At 41.5% G+C, this 24,261-nt stretch overlaps 1 protein-coding gene and 1 long non-coding RNA gene across 12 annotated transcripts in view; both read left to right on the top strand.

The window, feature by feature from the left end:
- RBM47 (RNA binding motif protein 47) overlaps window positions 1–24,261 on the top strand; it is a 162,931-nt gene that overhangs the window by 73,253 nt on the left and 65,417 nt on the right. Inside the window, exons 1-2 of one of the 11 annotated variants that reach the window (XM_079152855.1) lie at window positions 13,370–14,190; window positions 22,811–22,889. The exons of 7 other annotated variants lie outside the window; for them this stretch is intronic. The gene's annotated coding sequence lies outside the window, so the exon portion shown is untranslated. Of the gene's footprint in view, window positions 1–12,993; window positions 13,108–13,175; window positions 13,338–13,369; window positions 14,191–22,810; window positions 22,890–24,261 lie in introns of those variants that run through there. 3 more of the 11 variants (XM_079152856.1, XM_079152846.1, XM_079152852.1) reach the window with 3 other exon arrangements.
- The window catches only part of LOC306669065, a 512,353-nt gene that overhangs the window by 72,444 nt on the left and 415,648 nt on the right, over window positions 1–24,261 (top strand). The window lies entirely within an intron of this gene.

Raw genomic sequence — 24,261 nt, forward strand, 5'->3', positions numbered from 1 at the left:
TTAATATTGTGGGAAGCAAGGAGAATACTCCCAGGGTTATGAGGTTGATGTGGCTAATGTCAGCCTCGAACTTTTGGCTGATTTCATGGGTGACACTGAAGTGTCAGGACTGAAGTGTCCAAGAACAAGGTCTGTAAGCCAGTCATTAGACATGTGTCAAAGCTATGCTCCAGATGTGTCCTCAGCTGTGCCCAAGGGCAGAGGAATATGCTCCACATTCCTTGCAACTGTATCCACTGGAATCCACAGGTGTCAGATGCTGAGAAATAACAGAAACAGAACAACTGCATTGATTTCATCAAGAATGAAAAAATTTTATGTCTGCAAAATAAATGAGGTCCTTTTGAAACTAAGATCAAGGTCAGCAAAATACAAAGGGACACCTTAAGCAAAGAATGAAGTGGTTATTATGAGGCCAGGCTGGAGTTGAAAGGGCACTAAACACAAATAGGGCCTTTAGATCTAGGGTGCCAGTACCTACTGATTTTTGTTCATCTCTACCTGTGTAATCAGTCATCAAAGCGTTCTTAGAGTCACAAAATATTGAAATTAGAAAGAACTGTAGAACTGATGGTACTAATTAGAACCAGCATTCATTGAGTGCTTACTGTGTGCCAGGTGTAAGAGAATTAGTTTAGTTGTATGATCTCTATTACTTGGTTAGCCTCTTTATTTCTACTATAATTCCATAGAGAAGGCATTAGCATTCCTATTTGGCAACGAAGGAAATAGTTTTAAATATAACTTGTACAAGGCCCCAATGAGTACCCAGTAGAACTGGCATCATATTGTCTTAGTTATTTTCTGTTTATATAACTGAATACCTGACCCTGGGTAACTTGAAGAAGAAAGAAGTTCATTTCTCACAGTTTTGGAAACTGAGAAGTCCAGGAACATGGTGCCAGCATCTGCGTCATATGGTGAGGACTTTTTTACTGCATCATACCATGGCAGGGGAGACAGAGCAAATGTGCTAGTTTGGGTCTCTCCTCTTCTTACAAAGTAACTCATGCTATCATGGAGGCTCCACCTTCTGACTTCTTGTAATTTTAACCTCCCAGAGGTCTTCCTCCTGGTACCACTAATATTTGACTTTGGAGATTAAGTTTTCAACACGTGAATTCCAGGGACATTACCAAAACCATAATATATGTCCAGGTCAGCCTGAGACCAGAGTCAGTTTTTTACCCCCAGTACTGGGGTCGAACCCAGGGAATTGAATTACTGAACTATATCCTCAAACCTTTTTATTTTGAAACAGGATCTCACTAAGTTGCCAAGGCTGGTCTGCAACCTGTGATCCTCCTGCCTTGGCCTCCCTGGTTGCTGGGATTAAAGGCATGCACTGCTTTAGCTGGCTCAGAATGTGTGTTTTTAACTCCTAGTCCTTAGGAGGGCTGAGAGAACTTTGAAAAAGGAACTGCCTGGACATTCTGGCTAGAGATCTCCAAATCGGTTCAGTAGAAATGACAAAAGGTCATAGTGAAAATGGCAAAACTTACACTTGGAAATAGAAACCATATGTAGTTTAAATGCAAATTTAAAAGTATTTTGGTGGGTTCTGCATTGGCCTCAAGTTCTCTGGTCTTTAGGGAATTGACCAGAACACTTAGCCAGGGTGGTTGAGAGTGCAATCTGACCAGATCTGGACCTTTACTGCCTCTTGCCTCTGGAATTGGGGCTTTTTGTGCTTCAAGTTTCAGTCATTTTGAGAATTTTTTAAAACACCAGTGCACAAGCACCACTCCTTGAATTCAGATTTAATTGAAATCAGTATTTTTTTAAAACTCTGCAATTGAGTACATCCTATGTGGACAACCATTGGCTTAGACTTTTGCTTATTAGCCTGGCAAATAACTGTGTATTGCTCTTTCCTGCCTGAGAACATCATTTGTATTCTCTAGCAGCTGTTTCTGGTTTGATTTTTCCTATGGTCTGTGAGGATATATTGGGCTTTGAAAACCTTTTAACTCCTAGGAAGAAGCTATTACTTAGCTCAGTGGAGTTCTGTCTGAAATAGATCACCTGTTTATACTTCCCCAATTATATGTCACATGAACCACAATGAAAGTTCCTCCTTATGACATTGCTCAGAATATACCATTTAATGACTTTATACCTAAAATCTATAGATTGCAAGGGATGATATGCTATTGATACATCCTAAAAACCAGGGTGCTTATTTTTTTTATTTTTATTTTTTTAAGGGGAATTACCAGGTATTGAATCCAGGGACACTTAACCACTGAGCCACATCCTCAGTCCTTTATATTTTTTATATAGAGACAGGGTCTCACTAAGTTGCTGAGGCTGGCTTTAAACTTGTGATCCTCCTGCCTCAGCCTCTGGAGCCACTGGGATTACAGGCATGCACCACCGTGCCCAGGGAAGGAACTCTTTTTGTCCTATGATAAGCACTAGTATCTCCATGTGATGTTCATTTAAAATCGACATCAATAAGAAGAGGGCAAGAGGTTGATGTAGACCAGCACCTTGATTCTAAAATGAGGAGGCCAAGACTGAGAGTCAACAGAAGCCCAGCGTGGAATTCAGGCCTCTTCTGATGTCTTTTCCTCTTCACCCTACTGCTGCACTTAAAATTTCTTTTGTGTCCCCTCTTCTTCATTCACACTACCCCTTCCTAGTCCAAGTCAGAATTTTATTTCCAAATTATTGTAGTAGTCATGGAAAGGGTCAGGAGGTACATTGCAGCTGGGCTTGAATGGCAAGTGTCTGGGTTTAATTTTCTGTGACTTAGACTTTTTCTTTAATAAATAAATATGACTTTCCTCAAAGAAAAAACTAAAACCTCTACTGGATCTGAATGTATATGCCCATTTTACAGTCCATTCTGAGACGAGCCGCCAGATTGATTCGCCTTCCTTAACCATGTTTTTCTCTGGTCATCCTCTTAACCTTTCATGGGCTCCTGTTGTTCATGAGAAAAGTCCAAACTCCTGAAAGCCAAGAGTCTCATTGTAGCCCCATGCTGCTGCCTGTTCCCTTACTCCCACGACATCCCATGCCTCCTGGCTTCTTGGTGCAGCCAGTCTTCTCCCTGTCCTAGGATCAGGTCCCTTGCTCACACAGTTCTCTACCTGGAGTCCCCCATGCTCTCTGACTTTGCCGCTTTACCTGTCCAAATGTTACCTTTTGGAGCTCAGTTCAAGTACTTCCTCTGCCAGCACACCTTTGTCACCTTTAATCAGGGGTGGCAAACAGGGTGTACACCTCATCCAGATGTTGAAATTGGTGGCTTGGGGAATCTTGAGGTCCTGTCCATAAGCATTCTATGATCAGTAATGGTGTCTCCCATAAACACAAGAAGGAGATGTGACAGAATATGTGTCATATATTTTCCATTCAGATCTATAACTATTCTTTTAAACCTGGGATGTCCAATATGGTATTTGGTAAATACCTGTGGCTCTTTAAATATGGATTAATTTTAGCCAGGTGCAGTGACCCACACCTGTCATCCCAGCACATTGGGAGAGCCAGGAGGATCACACATTTGAGGCCGACCTAGGCAACTTAGCAAGAGCCTGTCTCACAATTAAATATATAATTTTAGAGGACTGGGGATATAGCTCAGTGGTAGAGCACTTACCTAGCTGCACAAGGCCCTGGGTTCAATCCCCAGTGCCCCCGCCACATGCACATTTTAAGATTAAATTAAAAACATTCAAAATGTTCAGTTCCTTAGGAGCTTAACCCCCATTTTAAGTGCTCAGTAGCCACATGTGGCAACAGCAAAAATATAGAACCCTTTACAGAAGGTAAAACAAACAGCAAAAATGTAGAACCCTTTACAGAAGGTTCTATTTTACAGCCCTCTTTTGGACATTGAATTACATAATAGTGTAAGACAAAATATATTTGTTTCATATGCGTGTTTTTTTTTGTTTGTTTGTTTGTTTGTTTGTTTCCGGTGAGACCAAAAGATGTTTATGGGCAAAAGTGGTCTACACTTATCTCTAGAACACCTGGCTAGTGCTGGGCATGTAGGAAGTATTTGTTGAATTGATGTTTTAGTATTAAAGTGCTATAAAATAGAGCAGTAGAATACAACTTTGGAAATGAGGAAATCAAGTTTCTGGACCCAGCTCTTCAGCCAATTAGTGTGTAACATGGAATATCTCATTTAACCAAAATTGATCATAGTTTCCTTAAGTGTAAACAAGTGTGAAGGCTATGCTAGAGAATTTTTCTAGGCTTTTTGATTATTGTGGAGTATTCACCTTTAACTAAAAATTCAAATATATACATACTCAGTGAAAACTAGCAGGTTTGGAAAATATCCTAGCTTATTTACTTTTTTTTTTTTTTTTGGTGTTACTGGGGATTGAACCTTGGGCCTCACACATGCTAGTCAAGTGCTCTACCACCAAGCTATACCCATATCCCTTCTAGCTTATTTTAAACTGTGTTTACCCAATTTTCTAAATTAGATTGCTATTTCAGGGTTTAATTTTCTGCTAGATCTATAGCTGAATTCTTTGCAGAGGATCACAACAAACACGAGATGACTCTCCAAGTAAAGATTGAGAGCTTGGGGCAAGCCAGATGGAAGGTTAGGTAGCCTTTGTCAGCAAGATGGTTCTGGAACATCTACCTAAGTTTTTTTTTTTTTTTTCATGCAAGAGAGTTTATTAAGCAAACAGGTAGACGTCTCCCTGCAGGGTTAGAGAAAAAATGAGGGGAAAAGAGAAAAAGAGAGTGCATAAGAGAGAGAGAGAGTGAAATAGAGGAGAGAGCATGAAAGCGAGAAGGAGAGAGAGATAAAAATGACAGCTGTTCTTAAGCAGTCAAATTCCGCAGGCTAACGGGACCAATAACAGGAAAGGATACTTGCAAGCTGACTGATGAACCAATAGCTAGGTAGGATGTTCACAGATTGAAAAGCTAGGTTGTAAGTTGGGAGATGGGGAAATGACTGCAGTGTAAAGGGCGGGGGAGCAGCTTTATATTATATTATATTCCCCTGTTTTTGTTTTTATAAGATCTTTTGCTCTTCAGTTCTCTCCCCCCTTATCTCTCCTTCCTGCCTACGTGACTAGGCCTGGTTTTGCAGGTGAGATGTATAAAATAAGAAGCGGATGGGGCAGGGGGTGAGCCAAAGTAATTCAGCCAGGCAAGGACCCAGGGGGCATTACTTAGCACTCTTTGCTTGCAGTCCTTGATAAGGGCAGGGAAATTTGAAAATCAATGGGCTCCAAAGATTGTTGACATTCCATTCTTCCAGGGGCAGTGCCCAACTTCCAGACTTCCAGAGGCAGATGGCTTTCATGGACTTCATTTTCTCTATTTGATCCCCTATTTCTACACTAACTGCCTGTCTTCAATTCTGGCTTCATTCCCCCCCTCTAGTTTTAGGAACTCCTTACTCCTGTAGGGAAAGGGGGTGATGACCACTCTGGCTTCTTCGAGCTGGAAGCGGGCAGTATGGGGCAAGCAGTTGGGAGTTCCCTTTTAGAAATTGGCTCAATTGTGGGGTCCGTAGTAGAAGTCTGGTTGGAGAAGATTAGGTTGTAAAGGCATCTGAGGGTGGGTGCTTCCTTTTATTTAACTGGAGTCTGTATTATTACTGGAAGTTACCATTATATACTATCTGTTCTGTAGGTGATGGCTTATTATCACAAGGTTCGGTGTTCATGAAGCAGTACCTCATTACAGATGAGTTTAATTTGGAGAATAGCAGCTTGATAAATTTTCTGCTTTAAAGGCTTGTATACCAATCTGAAGTCTGGTGATGGATGCAGAGCAGAGTGTCCGGGCAAATGGAAGGTGATGCCATGTCCAGAGTTCACTGCAGCGTCAGCTGGGTTTCCACTTGCTTAAGAGACAGTGGAAGAACCCATCCAAGTCATGGCACCAATGTAAGAACCCAGAAACCACTCCAGTTGCGGGAACTCACACTAGAGAATTTATTAAGCAAACAGGCAGTGTCTCCCTGCAGGGTAAGAGAGAAAATGAGGGGAAAAGAGAAAGAGAGAGAGTGCGCACAAGAGAGAGTGAAATGGAGGAGAGAGCATGAAAGCGAAGAGGAGAGAGTCTACCTAAGTTTTAATGCAATAGTCAGTCAGACTACAGGGGAGTCACCAGTTGGGGCTGCCTGCCCTCTGCCATCCTTCTACATGAGGAACCAGTAACTCTGGTCCACTGTTTTTCTATGTTTTGCTAGCTAAGAGTGGTTTTTACATTTTTAAGGAATTGGGGAAGAAAAAGGGAAGAAAAATATGTAACAGAAACTGTATGGCCTGCAATGCCTAAAATACTTACCACATGACTGTTGACAGGAAAATTTGCCAGTTGCACACTAGGTGACCTTCATGAATAGACCTCAGCACTTCTCAAGGCAAATCTCTTTCAGAAATGTCAAAAAGGCCCGTGGCTCACACACGGCAGGTTAAAACTCTGTATTCCTTATGCTCTGGAGAATGCGGAAAGTGGGGCAAAGCGGCCAAGCAGGTGGGAAGCAGAAGGGGTTCATCACTTTGTATCCAAATACTCCAAAGCAGGCAGGACCCTGCGACTTTGCTCTGAAGGTGAAAGTGAGGCCTAGGTCCAGAGTCTGTGCACTCTGCTCTTAGCTCTGGGAATATGATGAGTCATAGTTTCTGGCTGTGTCCTCCTTGACATTCACGCAGGGGTCATAAGAATAAATTCTAAAGGCCCTTGAAAGGGACAGCTCTGGAAATCCTTGGTCATCTAAGGCCATCTAAGGAGGGAGCTCATGCTTGAAGCTCAGCTTGTCCTTCTTTCCGCTTGCTGCCACTGAAGGGATCTATAGTGGGCAGATAAAGGGGCTGACCTGGGGTGAGGGGGCAGGAAGACCCAAGGGCAAGGCTGGGTCTGTCTGCACACAGCTGCACTGCCAGGTGGGCCTGGGTCAACTCGAAGTTGGTAGTTTCTCTTCATGACTCTTCCTTTCCTTTCTGGTGCACGTTGCCAGGTGTCCAGAGCCCTTGGCCTCCCCTAGCCCTTTCTCCCTGAGCCTCCTGTCTAGGCTAGCATCAAGTCTTGGCTTCTCAAGTATATTTCTCATTAATGTTTGGGCATCTTTTTTTCCCTCTGATCTCTCTGTCTTCCTGTCCTCTTCCATACTCTAGGCTTATTTTCTTTCTCTTTCCTTTTCCTTTTTTTTTTTTTTTTTCTTTGTACTGGGGAGTGAACCCAGGGGCGCTTTACCATTGAGCTATACCCCCAATCCTTTTTATTTTGAGACGAGTCCTGCTGAAATGCTGAGAGTCTCCCTAGGCTGGTCTCTAACCTGTAATCCTCCTGCCTGAGCCTCCCAACTTGCTGGCATGACAGGAATACACCACCATGCCAGGCCATCTAGGCTGATTTTCCAAGCACTTGGTTTCTGTATAAACTGCTATTAGTGTAATCCAGTGTGCCTCACCTTCAATAAAGATTCACATTTATAACAGACAAATGAAAACTTTGAAAGGTAATTCTTCCTTTGGTTAAAGAAGTCTTTCCATGTCAAAGATTAGTCTTTCTCCCTATGTTTATTGTTTTCTACATTAAATTATAACAATCAGTAATTGGAGGAAGTCCCTTCCTCTAGTTGGGTGCAAGCAAATTCATTTCTGTATTTGAAGATCTTGCAGCATAATGGAGTGCATATCTCTGTCTCAATTCTGAATCATAAAACAGTTAACTTTCTCTAGTTTGTTTACTATTCAGCCCAAGCTCACTAAATATGTCCTATGACCTGACTCATGATCAGACAAAAGATAGTAACTTGGTTTATGACAATGGTGGTATTTGCTCCAGTTGGAATTTCAACAAATACTCAATTCATTCTTGAGGATGATTTTAGCTCAGTCCTAGGTTCCCAAGTGGCTACCGACTAATGGTAAAGAGCAGTGTCTGTGCACCGTTGCTCTATGCTAGGATTCTCAGGTTGGGACAGGGAAGCATCTGTTAACTCTAAGTCCAAATGCTGATGGTAGTTCTGGACGGATTGCCCTGACACACATGGTTCTTACAACCTTGGGTGTCACTGTGGCTCTTGTAGCAGAGCACACAGCTGTGAGACACAGAAGATGAGCAACAGAAGTTGGTTTACTAAAATTTGAGATGCAAATATGCAGAAAAGCCAGCCATCTTTGAGCATCTCTATTATTCAGAATGCAGTGTAAACCTAAGTTGTAAATTATAAGCTGAGATTTTGGAGTCTGAGCAGGTGGGTTCCAATCTTGCCTTCCACCAATAATTGGCTTCCCTTGACATTGTTGGGTTTTGTTCCCTCATTGGTATGAGGAAATTGGGATTATAAAAGCACTTGCCATGTAGAATTTGGAGGAGATTCTGTATGTCAAGAATTTAGCATTGTGTCTGGTATACTATGGGTTCTTAATAAATGTTGATCTTCGTGTTTCCACAGAAGTGAGGGGCATGGTCTAGTACAGGTTTCTCAAACTTTTGGTACTCTGGATATCTTAACAAGCAGAGAAAATGTAGGACAACCAATTAGATATGAATTTCACATAAGCAGTAAATAATTTTTAGTTAAATGTGTCCCAAATATTGCATGAAAAACACTATCCTAAAATATCTCTTTTATTTGCTAAATCTGGCCATTCTTATCTTTATGTTCTTAAAAGTTATTAAGGAATCAAACATACTTATGTGGGTTGTATCTGTTGATATTTATTGCTTTAATTTCTTTTAAAGAAATTAAAAATATCTATTTATTCCTTTAAAATAACAAGTTAACTTATACATTAACATAAATGACATTTTTAATGAAAACTATTTCCAGGAAGAATAGATCATGAGAAGAGTGTATTGTTTATGTTTTGCACATCTCTTTAATGATGACTTTGCTAGAATTCCACTGTATTATTGTATTTGTTCCTGCTTCAGTCTGTTGAGGTACGTTTTTTCACTGAAGTATATAGAGAAAATTCAGCCTCGCAAGATGTGTGGTTGGAAAAGGGAGGGGTGTTTTAGTAATCTTTTCTGATAATTGTTAACATTCTTTTTTGCTACTAAAGCCAGATTCTACAAGGGGTAGTTTCTTAAAGGGCAGTTATATAGTATGCAATCTCTATTCGTATCAATAAATTTTTCATGTTTTGTTACATTAAAATCCTTGGCTTATCTTGTTTTTGAATGAATCTTTTACACATATGATTCTGTAGCATCATGCATTGGTCATTTGAAAAATACTGATTCGTTGAGTTCTGAAAGATCTTCCAAATATTGACACATTCCATTATACAGTACGATGTTAAAATATGCTAATATCAGAACTGATCTCATCAGAGAAGTCTTTAATGGCAAGCTGTCAAGCTCATGGTGGTCAAGGCAAGCCCCCCTCCCAATTTTTACTTTATTTGAAAGCTGGAATTGCTTATTGAAAACAAATACCAAGAGTCATGTTCTTTGAAGTGACAGGCTCACTTCTTTCATTTTCTAGAAAATGTCTGACAAATATCCAGGGCTGAATAACCATGGTCCACTCTTCCAAGTACAGATGATGTTCCAGGTCACAAAAGGGGTTGGTTCCACTGCAGCTCAATCAAGTGATTCTCCTGAGACAGCTGTCATAATTTGGTCCACAGTAGAAGCACTGTATTGTACTTTATACTTAAAAGTTGAGATTTAATAAAATTAATACTTTACTTTTTTAATTAAATAAGTTATTTTGAGGGGAGAGTTGCTGAGGATCAAACCCAGGGCCTCCTATGTGCTAGGCAAGCCCTCTACTCATACATCACCAGCCCTTAAATAGATTCTTAAGGAAACTACCAAAAACAAACTAACAAACAAAAACAACTTTTTTTATAGTCCTAGAGACTCAGCAGGCTAAGGCAGGAGGATATAAAGTTCAAGGCTAAGCCCTGGCAATTTAGTGAGACCCTGTATCAAAAATAAAAAAAGAAAAAAAGTAAAAAGGAGTTGGGGAGGTAACTGAGTGACAGGGTACCCTGGGCTCAGTCCCCTGTGCTGGGGGGAACCTCGAGTGTCTCGTAATGAAAAATGCCATGACTCCTAGAACACCGGGTGGCACTGCTTTGTACAGTGCCAGCAGATTTGCCCAGCATTGCCTTTCTATCACTAGTGTAAATGTCAATGTAGTGAACAGGCAGATATGGGGGGCTGGGGATGTGGCTCAGTTGGTAGAGTGCTTGCCTAGCAGACACAAGGCCCTGGGTTCAATCCCCAGCACCACCACCAAAAAAAAAGGACAGATATGTTAGTATTGAGAGTCCTGGTGATATTCCAGGGTTCCGGGCACCTCACTTTGAGAACTGCTGGTCTAAAAGATGATGTCCCAGCAAAGGGCGGCACTGGACAGTGTAGATTTATCATGTGCTACCCTCACCTATTCCAGGGGCTGCTGGGACTGTCTTTGGGGTCTGGGTTGAGCCTGGCTGGGCAATGAACAATTTCTGAGGTCACACTCATGATACTCTTTGACCCATTCTCCAGAGAACTGAAAGGACTTGAGTGATCCACAGGAGTTCCAGGGCCTTTGGAGCTTCTGGGAAGCTTAGATGCTCCAGATTCCAGCTCTGCCTATCCTTTCTCCTGTTCTCTAGTGTGCAAGGGAGCTCAAATCCCCTTTCAGAATCTGAAATCTTTCTGTAGGCAAGTAGCTTCCCAGATCACCAGGTGGAACTGAACCCCTAAAGCTGATAGATGCTTTAGAGTAGTCCTAGGGCGATAGAGCAGTGATTTCCAGAGGTTAATTATTCTGCTCTATCAGAGCTCTGTAGTTGAAAATTCTAGGGTTACAGCTGCACATTAGCATACCAAAGACAATGGTCCGAAAACTGAACTTAGAATTGCTGACCAGAGGTGGGAAATATTGTTACAGGGAATTTTTTTTTTTTCCGAGGTGCTGAGGATCAAAGCCCAGGGCCTGGCACACCTCAGGCAACCACTCTGTCACGGAGTTACATCCCAGCATGTTTTTCCCCTGACATGTTTAGGATTGTTTTGTTTTTGGTTTTGCAGTTCTGGGGATTGAACCCAGAGCTTCATGCATGCTTAGCAAGCGCTCTACCACTGAACTACACCCCTAGCCTCCAGGAAATGTTATAAAGCATTTCTATCAGGCAAGAGTCACAATTCTTTTTCAGGAACACAGACTTCAGTCTCTGAACAGCATGATGTCATCTTTGAGTACAGTAGCTGACCAAGCGCTGGGTGGAACACAGAAACAGCCTACGAGGTTGAAAGCCAAATATCAAATTTGGGTCAACAGAAAAAATGATCAAAAAAGTTGATCTGAGGTGGGGCATCCCATGCTATTTGGCTGGACTTTGTGGTCACATAATAGCCCCAGTAATAGAGTTTGTCAGTAGCTTTGAACAGAATAGATGGTGGAGGTCAGGGAATGGAGGGTGAAGAGGCCCAGGCGCAGGCGTGAGGAAGAACAGGGCCAAATGGGTTCTGATCCCAGAGGAGCAGAAAATGGATGCAAGTGCACCTTGACATAGGCGGTAGACACATTCCTAGGGTGAGTAGGCCCCAGGGTGCAAGGGAGGTGTGACTTAGGCAGAGAGCAGGGACTCTGCCATCGCATCAGCTGTGTGCTCAGGCAGCCTCCTCTGTCTCTGCCTCCTCATCTGTCTGATTGAACTAAATGAGGCCTTGTGTTTCCAGTACATGGTAATCCTGACACCTAAGAGATGATGCTGGTTTTTTTTGTGTGATTGGATGTTAGTTCATTTACTGTCTTGTCTTTGTAATTAACTTTTTTGTTTAAAAAAAAAAGTGGGGGGCAAAGAAGTGACAGTACAACCCCCAAGTCTGGCTTTAGTTTATACTGGAATTTACTCCACCCAGGCTCTGCTTTGGATTCTGATGTTGCGTCTTCAAATTTTATTCTTCAGAACTTGAGCATATTCCTCCATGGTAAGGCACTGGCCTCCAAACCAAGGTCGGGGGGATTCTGTGGTGGTCAGGAAAGTTGTGGAACATGCCAGAGCCTGAGTGGAATGAGGTGTGTGCCCAGAGAGTCACACCTCGGAGAGACCCCTGCAAAGGTGTGGTCGTGCCCCACCATCAGGCTTGTCACTTCGCGATTCGCTCCTTTTCCTGGAGGAGGAGGGTTCTAGAGGTGGAGCTAGACCCAAAAATTAGAGTAAAAGTTTGGACCGCCCAGGGGGAGGAAGGAAGGAGATGGGAAGGATCCTGGAGGAAATGCACCGCACTTGGCAAGGAGAGCAGATCATCCGAGGCAGGACTTGTGGCACTGAGAAGAGGTGCATCCAGCAGTGAGGAGCTGGTCTAGCCTTGAAAGGCAGCTGGGAAGTCCTGGCCTGTCAGGGAAAACCCAGGTTCAGGGCCAGTCCTGTGGGCAATGGCTCTGCGACCTTGCACCTGTTGCAAATCTGTCTCTAAGTCCTCTCTCCTGTAGAATCGGGCTAATAATCACGCCCTCTAAACTCCTGCCCTGGGCGCTTTTGATAAGTCACTTAAAACACTAGAAGAAATGGAAGGAGGAGGAAAATCACCCTCCACCACCTTCCCATCGTGTCTCTCGGGGAAGCAAGGAAGGAAAAAAAGAGACGGAAGGAAGGGGAGGGCGAGACCAGGAGGGAGTGTAAAAGGCAGGTTAGCTAGTTGTGTTAGAGGGCAAGATGAGGAGACTTGTGTAAGCCAGAAGAGATGACAGCCTGGGGCTGGCCCCGCTGTCACCACACCCCTCAGCAGGCCGATAAATGGTCATTTGTGATACCCACCCAAACAGATTAGTCAGTCAGATCAAGAAGAGTGAAGTCAATTGCCCTTAGTCACAGAACTAACCTGAAACTTCTGTAACTTGAGGAAATGGAAACTGAGAAGCCGGGACCGTGAATGTGAGGTAGGGGTGCTCAGCAGTTGCAACAGCCCTGGTTCAAGGATGAAAGAGGCGCTCTGTGCTCAGAGTTGGAGAGTCGTCAGTTCTCTGAGATAATCTTCCATGGCTCTAGATATATATATATATATATATATATTTTTTTTTTTTTTTAATTTTATCTTGGAGATGAGGAAATAGGCTCAGAGAGGTGGAGGTACTTGCTCAAGGTCACAAAGCTGGGAGTATAGAAAAACCATGATCTCAGCTTCCTTTCCACCCCACCGGGCATCTTAAAGGTATGAAATGCAGAATTCCGAGTGCTCTTAGGGACTGAGGTAGGGGTGGAGACGAGGGCATGGGTTTTCTTATTTACCTAAGCGTCTCTGGGTGTGATTCCAAAGCCAAAACAAACTCTTGCTTTTTCTCTACATGACCTTGGTCTCCTTGTAGTGAGCAGGCTTGTCGGTAACAAAATAATTCTATTTTCTCATTTCTCAGACTGGCCCACCTGTGGCTCCAGGAACAGGTAGGTGCACGCTGCCCACACGGGCTCTGGACCTCAGCCATCTCTAAGTCCTTTCTCTAAAACCAGGCAGACAAGCTGTGGGTTCCCTCTCTTGACCTGTTTAACCCTGGTGGTATAGAGAAGCACCTGACATTCTGGGTATGCTAATAGTTGGGTGCCAGCAAGTTTCTGTTATCCTCCAGTTGTAATTGTTAACTTGAATGGAATGCAAAACTTCTGGTTCGCGGCAGTTGGTTTTTAACTGTGACTAACTTGAGGGATATGGAAAAAGGGGAGTACATTTTGTTATTGTACAAGATGGTTTCTGAAAAACTTTTCAAGCTGCCCTTTCTTCTGATAACTGGAAATACTGGATGTGGTCAGTGTCCAGTTGCTACTGTCTGTGGACTTACCACTGAATCCCACCCTTTATTAACTTTGCCTTTGACACCTTTTTCAGTTTAGCAAGCCAAGACTTGCTTGAGATTAGAACAATGAACTTATCCTAATGCCACTTTCAAAACAAAACAAAAAAGAGCCCTCATGCTCTTATGTTAAGGTATATTTCTAGAAGCCCTTCTGGCTAGCTTCCTCCCCACCCTCTGCAAATTTGGGATTTTTTTCCCCCCCTAAAAGAAAGTGTGGAAATAGAGCCCGCTTGTTCACTGACATTATTGTACATCGCATGATATCTTTGGGACCATTATATTGTGTTCTCTCAATGGTGTTTGCTCTGAGGGTGGGACACAAGGCTGTTTAGTGTCTCGTAAAACATTTACCAAAAGCACTGAGCCATGGTTTTGAAGGGCATTCCGTTGCCAGAGCGTGGGAGGAGAGAGCGATCAGGGGAAAGAGCGCGCCAGGTGTTTGGCAGGTACTCGTTTCATACTTTAATATTTATTAATATTTAAAATCTCAGGCTACATAAGATTCGGACTCTTTTCCTGAAGGGACAGGGATGGTGAGGGGTGAAAGTGGGGCCGGAGGCAGAAGGAGTTTCTTGGCAAATTCTGTTTCCCAGTGGCTCCGAGTCCCTGGAGAATTGTAATCTTGAGTTTCCAGCAAACGTTTTCGGTTTTACTAGAGGGACGTGTATGTCATGGAGAGTGAGGTAAAGTCTACCTGTGCTTAGGTTTTACCAGGGACAGAATCAGAGGCTAGCATTTGCTTCAGCAAGGAATTGGGAGCCAGGTGCTCGGCTCTAGGAGGCCAAGTATCACCTTGGGCGCTGCACCTGCATATGCCCGGTGACTCATTCCTTTTAAAGGTTTTGCTAAATGGTGGCTCTGGTTTCATGAAAATACTTTTAAACTTTCTACCCCCACCCCTCTCCCACCTGTTAAATCTAGACAAGATAGCAACAAATTGAAGGTCAGCTTGAAGGACGACTTCTTAACAAATCTGTGTTTCTACCACAGAGTGACTTGAGAGTGGTTTTTATACCCTGGTGTTGGTTTTTGGAGAAACTAATGAATAAATATTCTCGGAAATGTTAAGTCTTTGCATTCTAACTTTTTTTTTTTTTTTTTGGTAAAAAATATGAGCATACGTGATAAAGCTAGAACCTTAGTCAGCTGTTTACATTTGATCGATCGTAATAGTGATAGGCTGGACGTGGGTACCTGTGACCATGTTATTAGTAGCTAAAGCCCAAACAGTAAGTAGGAAAATCTAGAAACAGTAGCTCCATAAGGTTTCTGTAACCAACAGTTCTTGGGGAAAGGTGCTTATACTTGTATGAAAGAGCAGGAGCATATGGAACATTTGGTCTGTTTACTGTGGCAGACGTGGGCATGAAGAAGGTGCTAATGTTTGAAGAGCCTGTTGATTATGAAGGAAGGGGATGTGAATCCATTTTTACCTGGTGACACTGGCAAGGGTCTTCTGACAAATTGCCAATTGTACAATGGCTGGGAGAAATGATCTGTTTCAAAATTAGAGGAAGTGTCCCCCATGGGAAAACCTTCTGGTTTGGCTTTGTGTATTTAGGCAAATACGACTCGATCTAACAACCCTGGAGGAGTTCACAGGGGGGAGGGCGGATTTGATGTCTTTTTATGTGCAAAACTGAAATGAGTTTAGCAATGAGCCATTTTGCTACCTTGACCACTGAAAGTTTATGTAACTTTTCGACAGGTGGATTAACCTTTTCTTACCTCTCTTAAGATTTCAAAACAAGGATATGCAAACTTCCCTGTCACATAGATGCATTTAGATTGCTCAAGCAGTTGTGAAGCTTTTGACCTTCTGTGAGAGCACATTAATCCAAAATGCAGACCCCATCCGTGGAAGGGCTTACGTATTCCTACCACACTCTCTCAAGTTCATTGGTGTTGTCTGAACATTGTATTAGAGGAACAGAAAGACTCTGGGGGAAAATATAAAAACAAACCATTTCTAGATAGTCTCATTTCTTACTTTACCTCTATTTCGTTAGGAAGTCTTCATTTTGTGCAGTCCCTTCATTTGGTTTTTCCAGATTTTAAATTCAACAGGTCTGTGCAGAATTGTAATCGAGTAAGATCACTGAAGGTTACATGCACAACTCTCGTCAGGGGTCAGTACAGTTTCATAGTAATTTGTTGATGATCAAATCGTGCATTAAATTAAGCCCTGAATAACTTGGCCCACATCTCTGGCATTTTAACTTTACTGCTATTAAATAAGAGACAATAATAATGCTTTTATGTCAGGTTGGCTTTACAAGGTATATATTGAGTAACTTCTCTCTACAAGGGTTGTTGTTACATGTCCATATGTCCTTTAGACTACTAGTTATTCTTGATTTGTAAAATACCATGAAGGTAAAATCTCTGAGGACAATAGTGGGCCCCATATAAAGTGACATTTTGCAACAAGAAGTGATGCCCAAGGAGGCTAGCCTGCTTTGTCTTTTCCAGACAGAACTGTCATGGCTCTATTAAGGCATGGGTGGGTGACAGCCTTTCAAGGTGAATGTGGTGACTGCTAGAAAGGTCACATTCAGGAAATCTGGGATCAGAACTATGCCAGCAACCTGAGGACTCTTCCTAGAGACTTGGGCCATTGGAGGCTGCTGGTGATTTTGTAGGGTAAAATAAAAACCAAGTATGTATAGATTAACCAAGTGATTACTGACATTCCTTCACTTGTCCAGCAACTCAAGAGCTTAAGTAAGGCAGGAACCTCCTTCCTCTCAGCAGCCAAAATTGACACTGAATTCTATCAGTGCCTTATCTAGCACTTATTGAGCCTTAGTGTATTAGTGTAGACATCTTTTTTAAATTAATTAATTAATTTATTTTGTGGTATTAGGAATTGAACCACTGAACTACATTCCCAGCCCTCACTAAATTGCTGAGTCTGGGCTGAAACTTGCCATCCTTCTGCCTCAGCCTCTCCAAGCACCGGGATGATAGGTGCGAGCCACATCTGCCATTGTTTAGACATTTTCATTTACATTTCTTCATCTCCAGTGCATAACAAAGCAGAACTCTTGCTTCTCTTCTTTGCCAGGCTAATGACCATTCATTCATTCATTCATTCATTCATTCATTCATTCTTTAGTAAATACTTATTAAGGGCTCATTCTAAACTGATTAAGGGCTCATTCTAGTTTAGGTTCTTTAATACCACTTCCTCAAAACGACCTTCCTGCCCCTAAATTAGGTCCTATACTTTAAGATACACATCACATTGCTTTTATACTTGCTTCCTAGAATAAAATATAAGTTCCCTTAGCTGCTCATGGATTGTGTTGTCTTATTCACCACCATGTCTCTAATGCTTAGCACACGCTAAGTACTCAAAAAAAAAAATAAAAAAAGTACATTCACTAATGTACAATAGATGGATAAATGAAAGAAAACAAACGAGAAGGTCTGGGATGGCTACAGGCAGGCATGTACCAGTGAGAAATAGCGTAAAGGGGCACAATAGCCACAATCATCTAGACTTGAAGTAATGACCCTGGAAGTTTTTGCTCCACTTCAACTGAGCTTGACCGTGTATGTTTCTGAGGATTACCTTGGTTCACCAAGAAGAATGTGCCCTATAGCTTCTGTTGAAAATGATAGTGAGGCACACAAATCAGTGGAGAAATATTTTCATCCTAGAAAGTAATAGTATTTTTGTTGTTTTTGGTTTTGTTTTGTTTTTTGCCTAAATGGGTCAATTGATTTATTTGGAAAATTTCATATACAATTCCTACAATTATCAGTCATTGGTGAATCAATTTATCATTCATATATTTTTCAAAGAAACTGGAAGAAAGCATCAGAGAAAACCAAATAAATGCTTTGAAAATATTTTTAAACATTTATTGAAGTATAACATACATAACTCTGAAATATACATCTCGGTGAGTTTGTGCATATACGTGCATCTATGTAACACCACTCAGATCAAGGTATAGAATGCTGTCACCGGCACAGAACGCTCTGGTGTTGCCTCTCCTCCTGGTCTACCCTCCTTCCTCCCCAAGGTAGCCTTTATTCTACCTTCTGTCACCATAGTTTAGCTTTGGTTATTCATGAACTTTGTAAAAAGGAATCCTACAGTGTGTGCTCTCTCCAATCTGCCTTTTTTCCCTCGACAGTCGTGTCTCTGGTGGTTAGCCACTTGGTTTTATGTAGATATAATTATTTCTTTGGTGGCTGCATGGTTCTTGTTTGTAAGAACAGACCACAACATAAGAAATTTTCAGGAATCAAAAACGTGAGCTGAAAATCATTCCCTATACTGTGCCAGTTCTTTAAAGTTAAGTGACCTCATAAAGGGTGGGATGGAAATGTTATCATCTGAAAGGGCAGAAGGAGGGGAGTCTGCTTCTGGGAGTGTGTTTGCCAAGTGCTCTACAAAGGCCATTTATTTAACTGAAACAGTCGCCCCTGGAGGCTACTGCCACTGTTTTGCACTTGAGGAAACAGCCTGAGAAAAGCTTCATGACTTCACAGTTGGGCTGAACTGAACATGAAGTTGTTAGTTATACCAGAGAGCAATCCTGTCCTGGCAAAGATGATCCCAAGTTTGTTGGAGCTATGCCACCTCCATTTCCTAAGACTCGGCTTTTTTTCCCCGAGGGATGCGGCTGCATTGGGGATCAAACCCACTCTACCCAGTGGTAGCTCTACCACTGAGCTACCTTCTTAGCCTGACTTAGCTTTTATGTTACAGTACAGATGCTTATATTTTCTATGAAAGACACCATTGACCTGACTTTCTCTTTCCTTTCAAAATTTGTTTTGAAAGTAAGCTCTTTCTCTTTTTCTTTTCTTTCCTTATGAAATTTTATTTTTCACATGGTATATTCTAAAATCTAGCAATATTTAGCAGTTTTCTTTCTTTTTTTTTATTTTTTAAGACCAGGTTTTAATATGGATGCACAGAGCTGGGAATGTAGCTCAGCGGTAGAGTGCTTGCCCAGCATGTGTGAGGCCCTGGGTTTAATTCTCAGTACTGCAAAAAATAAATAGAATGCATGCATAAAGAAATATTTAACTGCCATAAGGAAGTTAGGTAAATTTCAAGTCCTAATTGCCAAGAAGTTTCCAGGGAGTCAAAGGCCATATGTTTTAAAGTGGAATTTGAGAAAATACTTAAAATGAGAATTCACAGAAGATGCTGTATGGTGACCCCGTGACTGTCAGATTCTCTGCCTCAACCAAATGTCTCGAAAGTGAACAGAGTTCGGGATGGGGCTGAGGGCCTGAAGTTTCTAAATTTCTTTTCCAATCTTCCCTTCCTTGATTTTGCATCTTACAAAGACATATAATTGCAAATACATACTATAAAAAAGTTACCAGACACTTGGGCAGAATGTCCTTCATTTAGAAAAACAAAAACGAGCACACCCTCTCAATATTTTTTCTAATTGCAAATTAAAGAGGTCATTTTTTAACATTGCATTAATATGATAAAACACGTGCAGCCAAATCATCATTTCAGCAATGTCAGATGGGCTATTTTGGCCACGCTCTGTCTAGTCACTTCTAGAAAGAGCAAGAGGTGCCCACATTCTCTGCGACAAAGCCTTTATTATTTTTGCAGTTGGTAGAAAGTCTCTTGCATAGGCCATTGCTTGGAAGCAGTCATCAAAGGCTGAATGGATTCTTTTTAACTTTATGAACAACCCTAGGAACAATATTTTGTATACTTTTTAAAAAATTCTCTCTCAAATAATTTTCATGTTTACCTTTTTTCTCCACAGGGTTGTTAAATATGTCCATTTAGTACGTGAGAAAGTTGAAACAGAGAGGCCCAGGTCACACATATAGTTAGCAAAGGACCTAGGTTTCTGCCTCCATGGGGCCCAGCTTTTCCCACAGATCGCCACTGCCACTCACAGCGTCTGGTGACCTGTGTCAGTCATTAAATACAGCTCCTTCAGCAACAGTGGTCTATGATGGCTTCTCAAATCACACTATCTTATCGTGCACTTACTATGTGGCAAGAATGACACCAAGCACTTTATGTATATCATTCCCAATCCTCATACAGCTCTGCTGGCTGGGAATCATTAACCTATTTTTGAAAGTGAACAGCCTGCGCCACCGAGAGGTCAGATGCCTTGCACAAAGCCACGCAGCTTAGTAAATGCCGGTACCTCCCTTCACACACAAATTAATTTGACCCAAAGTGCATTCAGTTTGCCATGCCATCCTTCTGCCACCAAATAACCATGTCTTTCAGTGATCCTAAATGATGATCAGGGTCAAGGCAAAGAGGCCTTGAACAAATGGTTGACAATCTTGACTTACTTCAACTTACCCTCCTAACAACTGGGTGCTTTCTTCACAACTGGATAAAGACATGTACTAGGTGAGATTTGGTTTTAAAATTGGTTTTTTACTTTTTTAGAGCTATGAGGAAACCAGGCTAGGTTGCCATGGGGTCAAATTTTGGCTGCAGAGGGGCCCTTCCATTAGCAAGGTTAGTGACTTCTTATTTGGGGGTGCTAGAAAAAGGACAGCTCCTTGGGCAGGATACTGGCCAGGTGATCCCCAAGATCTCTTTAACTCTCAGGGTTTTTGTGAAGGAAAATTGAAGAGAGACATTTAAGACCTTATTATGACTCTGAGTCATTTTTTTCCTGTACCAAAGAGCCGTCTTTAGGTAGCAGCAGAAGTGGAATCAAGCGGTTTCCATATACAGATGTGGCACATTCAAAGTCAGTTTTGGCAACTCAGTGGAACCCTGTCTCAAATAAGATTTAAAAACAGGCTGGAGATGTAGCTCAGTGGTAGAGTGCTTGCCTAGTGTGCGTAGGCCCTGGGTTCAGTCTTCAGTATCACCCACACATAATCCTGGTTTCCAGCTCATCTTCTCTTCTGCCTCCCTATGATTTTTAGTAAGAAACTTTTAGCTATAACCCTGTGTGTGTGTGTGTGTGTGTGTGTGTGTGTGTGTGTGTGTGAGAGAGAGAGGGAGAAGGAGAGAGAGAGAATGTTACCTCCCTCTCCCCTTTAGGCTTTTCATGTTTTTCATGGCTAGCACAGATTTTTAGTATTATTTAAATTTTGTTGTTGTTGTCAATAGATTTTTTATTTTATTTATTTATATGTGGTGCTGAGTATCGCACCCAGGGCCTCACATATGCCTGGCAAGCACTCCACCACTGAGCCACAACTCCAGCCCCTATAATGCATGCTATTTCTAAAAATTACCAACATCATTGAAAATCTCCTGCTGGCAAATCTACTAGATAATGACAATAAACACGAGAACAGTGTCCATGGGCAGATTTTTGACCTTCCAGTTGTTTATCACTTTTTAAATTCTTGAATCATCTGATTCTTTTCTGGACTGGCATTATTTGTCCCCCCTGTGTCTCTTCCTCTCTCCTCTTCCCTCAGAGGCAAACCTGCAAGCCAACTTCCTGAATAAGGAGAGTTTCTTCTCTTCCCATTGCCCATTACCTGCAGCTGATAATCTGTGATGTCCAGACCTCTCTAGCTGTCTTCTGCTTCGAGACGACTGTGTGTGCAGCATTCCCCCTGAGGCAGACTCCTCTCTCTCCTCTATCACATTTGTTCTTCCCTCTCAGCTTTAGGTTCTGATTTCAAGTCTTTGTAGTGTTTGCTTCAAAGACAGGGAGTGAAAGGAAAGGGAAGATTGAAATGTCAGATTTTTGCCATCGGCTCTGAGTCCAGGATGAAACACCACCCTATGTCCAGGCTTAACAAATTCTGCTGTTTTCAAGTTCTCTGTCATCGAAGGGTTTCTGAATCACAAGCAGTCCTTGGTTTCTCTCCCTGCCCCCTCTCCACCCTTCTCAAGCCTCCCCACCAGAGAAATGGGAAAACCTTGTCTTAGCTGGGTAAAAACATTCCTCAGCCACTCAGAGAGTTGGGTTCACTTCCTCCTTCATGCTTAACTTCCCCGCAATTCAGACCAGGCTGATGGAATGAAGTTCTGTACTTCTTTTTCAGGACAAAGTAACAAGGACATATCAGATTTGCCATGGGAAATGTGTCAACATGATTACAATACAGCAGGTGATTTACCCAATGTGACATACCCACCCTGGCAACCCAAGAAGTGAGGGAGTCACACCTGCTTCAAATTTTATATCAGAAAGTTATAAAATGCCCAAACTTGACCTTGATGTAAACTCATTTCCATGAGCTGACTGACCAGCATCAAGGGTTTTGCTGTAGACCATGTTGGTGCTCAAGCCCACATGAATGGAGACTCCTCCATCCCACCTCCACCCCCATACTGGGGTTGAACCCAGGGGTGCTCTACCACTAAGCTACACCCCCAGCTCTTTTTATTTATTTTTTTTATTTTGAAACAAGATTCCACAGGTCACTTGGCCTTGCCTCAAATTTGCAGTTTTCCTGCTTTAACCTCCCCAGTTCCTGGGATTATAGGTGTGTGCCACTGCCATAGTGCCTGACATGGATGGAGACTTGAGCGAGAGGGAAGCAGGAGGTAGTGACTGAGTTCGTGTGTATGCTGGGAGTTCACTGTGGGGCTTGTAGTGCTGGTATGCATGTATGTAGTGGGCGGGGGTGATCGTATGGGTTAATGTTACGGTCAAGAAGATCTAAAAGACTGAGAAAAGATGATTTGAGTTACTGAGGTTTATTTGACTCATCTGAACATCTATTGAAGTTTGAGAAAAGTCAACTGAACATTTTAATAGTGTATTAAATAGTATTGGAGTCTTCTCCTCACCATGGGAACAGAAATGCATTGATGAGATTAGCTCTTCTTCCACAGTAGGGGCAGCATTTCAAGACTAAGTAGTCTAATTCTGCCCAGAATCTCTTCTTTTTCTGTCCACGGCTAGCCCATAACCTAGATCTCTGTTGTCCAATGTGGTTCCCAATAGCAGTGTCCAGTGTACCTATGTATCTAATTAAGTAAAATTTTAAGTGAAGTAAATAATTCAGGTCCTTATTTGCACTAAGCACATGTGAAAGTCCTCTGCAACGCTTGCTTGGTGGCTACTGTATTGGATAGTGCAGATTCAGAATGTTTTTATTATTGCAGAAATTTCTATCACGCAGGACTGACCTCCATACTGGTTTCCACGAACTGACTGTGAAGTATGGACTATGTATCCTTCTACCCCCTGTGGTTACAACTGTAAGCAGCAGAGCCTCAACTGGTTTCTCATACACCCTTCTTGACATTTTCCACATCTTCTTTGCCATCCTACCTTCATTTTAACCTTTATCTTCATGTTTTACATAAGGTATAGCCCCAAATTTTAGTGATGAAGTTTAAGTTTTGATTACACTCCAATTAAAACCAGAAGTGTTTCCCTGTGTTACTTCCCTTTTCATAATAACTGAAACCATCAGCTGATCTTCTGGGTAGCATTTGGACCCTGAGTTAAAACTTCAGTCACCTGCCATTGCTTATTTTATATTGCAGTTATTTTTTGACATTGTGGAATTTAATGAAGAACATAATCATTGCCAGAGGCCAGTTTAAACATTGACTTACAGACATTTCTTCAAAACTTGAGCTTAAAATTCAGAAATGAGTGAAACCTGAGTGAAAAACATGATTTAAAACCAAAGAATGGCTTGGATCAGAGTGTTTTCTGTGATAGATCTGTCATTGAACAGTAGTCGTTGTGGTTAAAGGTTAAAATCTGGTAAATCAAGTTTTAAATGAATCGACAAAGCACAAATGACCATGGTGCTTGGTCATTTTATAAAGTAAAGAATTATTTTGTTGGGTGATGTAAATTAGGTTCAGATTCATCTATTTGGTAAATCAGAGGTTGATGTGCTATGTGGTTATCCTAGTAAGGTGATACTTAATCAGTTCATTCCGCAGACCTAAATCAGTTCATTAAATACAAAATTAAGTTAAATTGTTTAGGGTCAAGCAGATGAAAATTTTATTGGTTATATTTGTTAATGTCATGAGCAGATGTGTTTGAATTATTTAGGCATATCTAGTAGCTTTGGGATTCCCCTTAGAAGGTGTTTTGAATTTTTATGTCATCATTATATTAAAATATGTTTATTGAAGGTAATAATTATGTTACAATGGAGTATTTAAAAGAGAAACATTAGTTATACATTTATTGAATGAACAAATGAATACTCTCTCGTATAATATGAATAACCCATTGGTTCTAAGACCTGCAGTCGTGTGTGACCTGGAAATTTCTGATTCATTCCAAGGAGTTATAGAATTTAATTTTAAAACTTATAGTAATAACTGAAATTAGGTTCAGTTTAATTTTAAAAAGCTAATCTGCATCCTAGAAGTACTTTTAATGAAAGATGGGTATATAAGTGTACCTCTATTCTAGAAGCTTACATTTCAAAAATTTAAAAACTTTGACTAGTTCTCTGACCTTTGCAGTCTTAATATTAAATATATACTAACTGATTTCAGTTGTTAATTTCACATTATTTTTTTATCACCTAAACAATATAACAACTATTTACATAGCATTTACATTGATTTGGTGCTATAAGTAATCTAGAGATTATTT

This window comes from Sciurus vulgaris, assembly GCF_902686455.1.
Source record: "Sciurus vulgaris genome assembly, chromosome: 9".
NCBI classification, from domain to species: domain Eukaryota; kingdom Metazoa; phylum Chordata; class Mammalia; order Rodentia; family Sciuridae; genus Sciurus; species Sciurus vulgaris.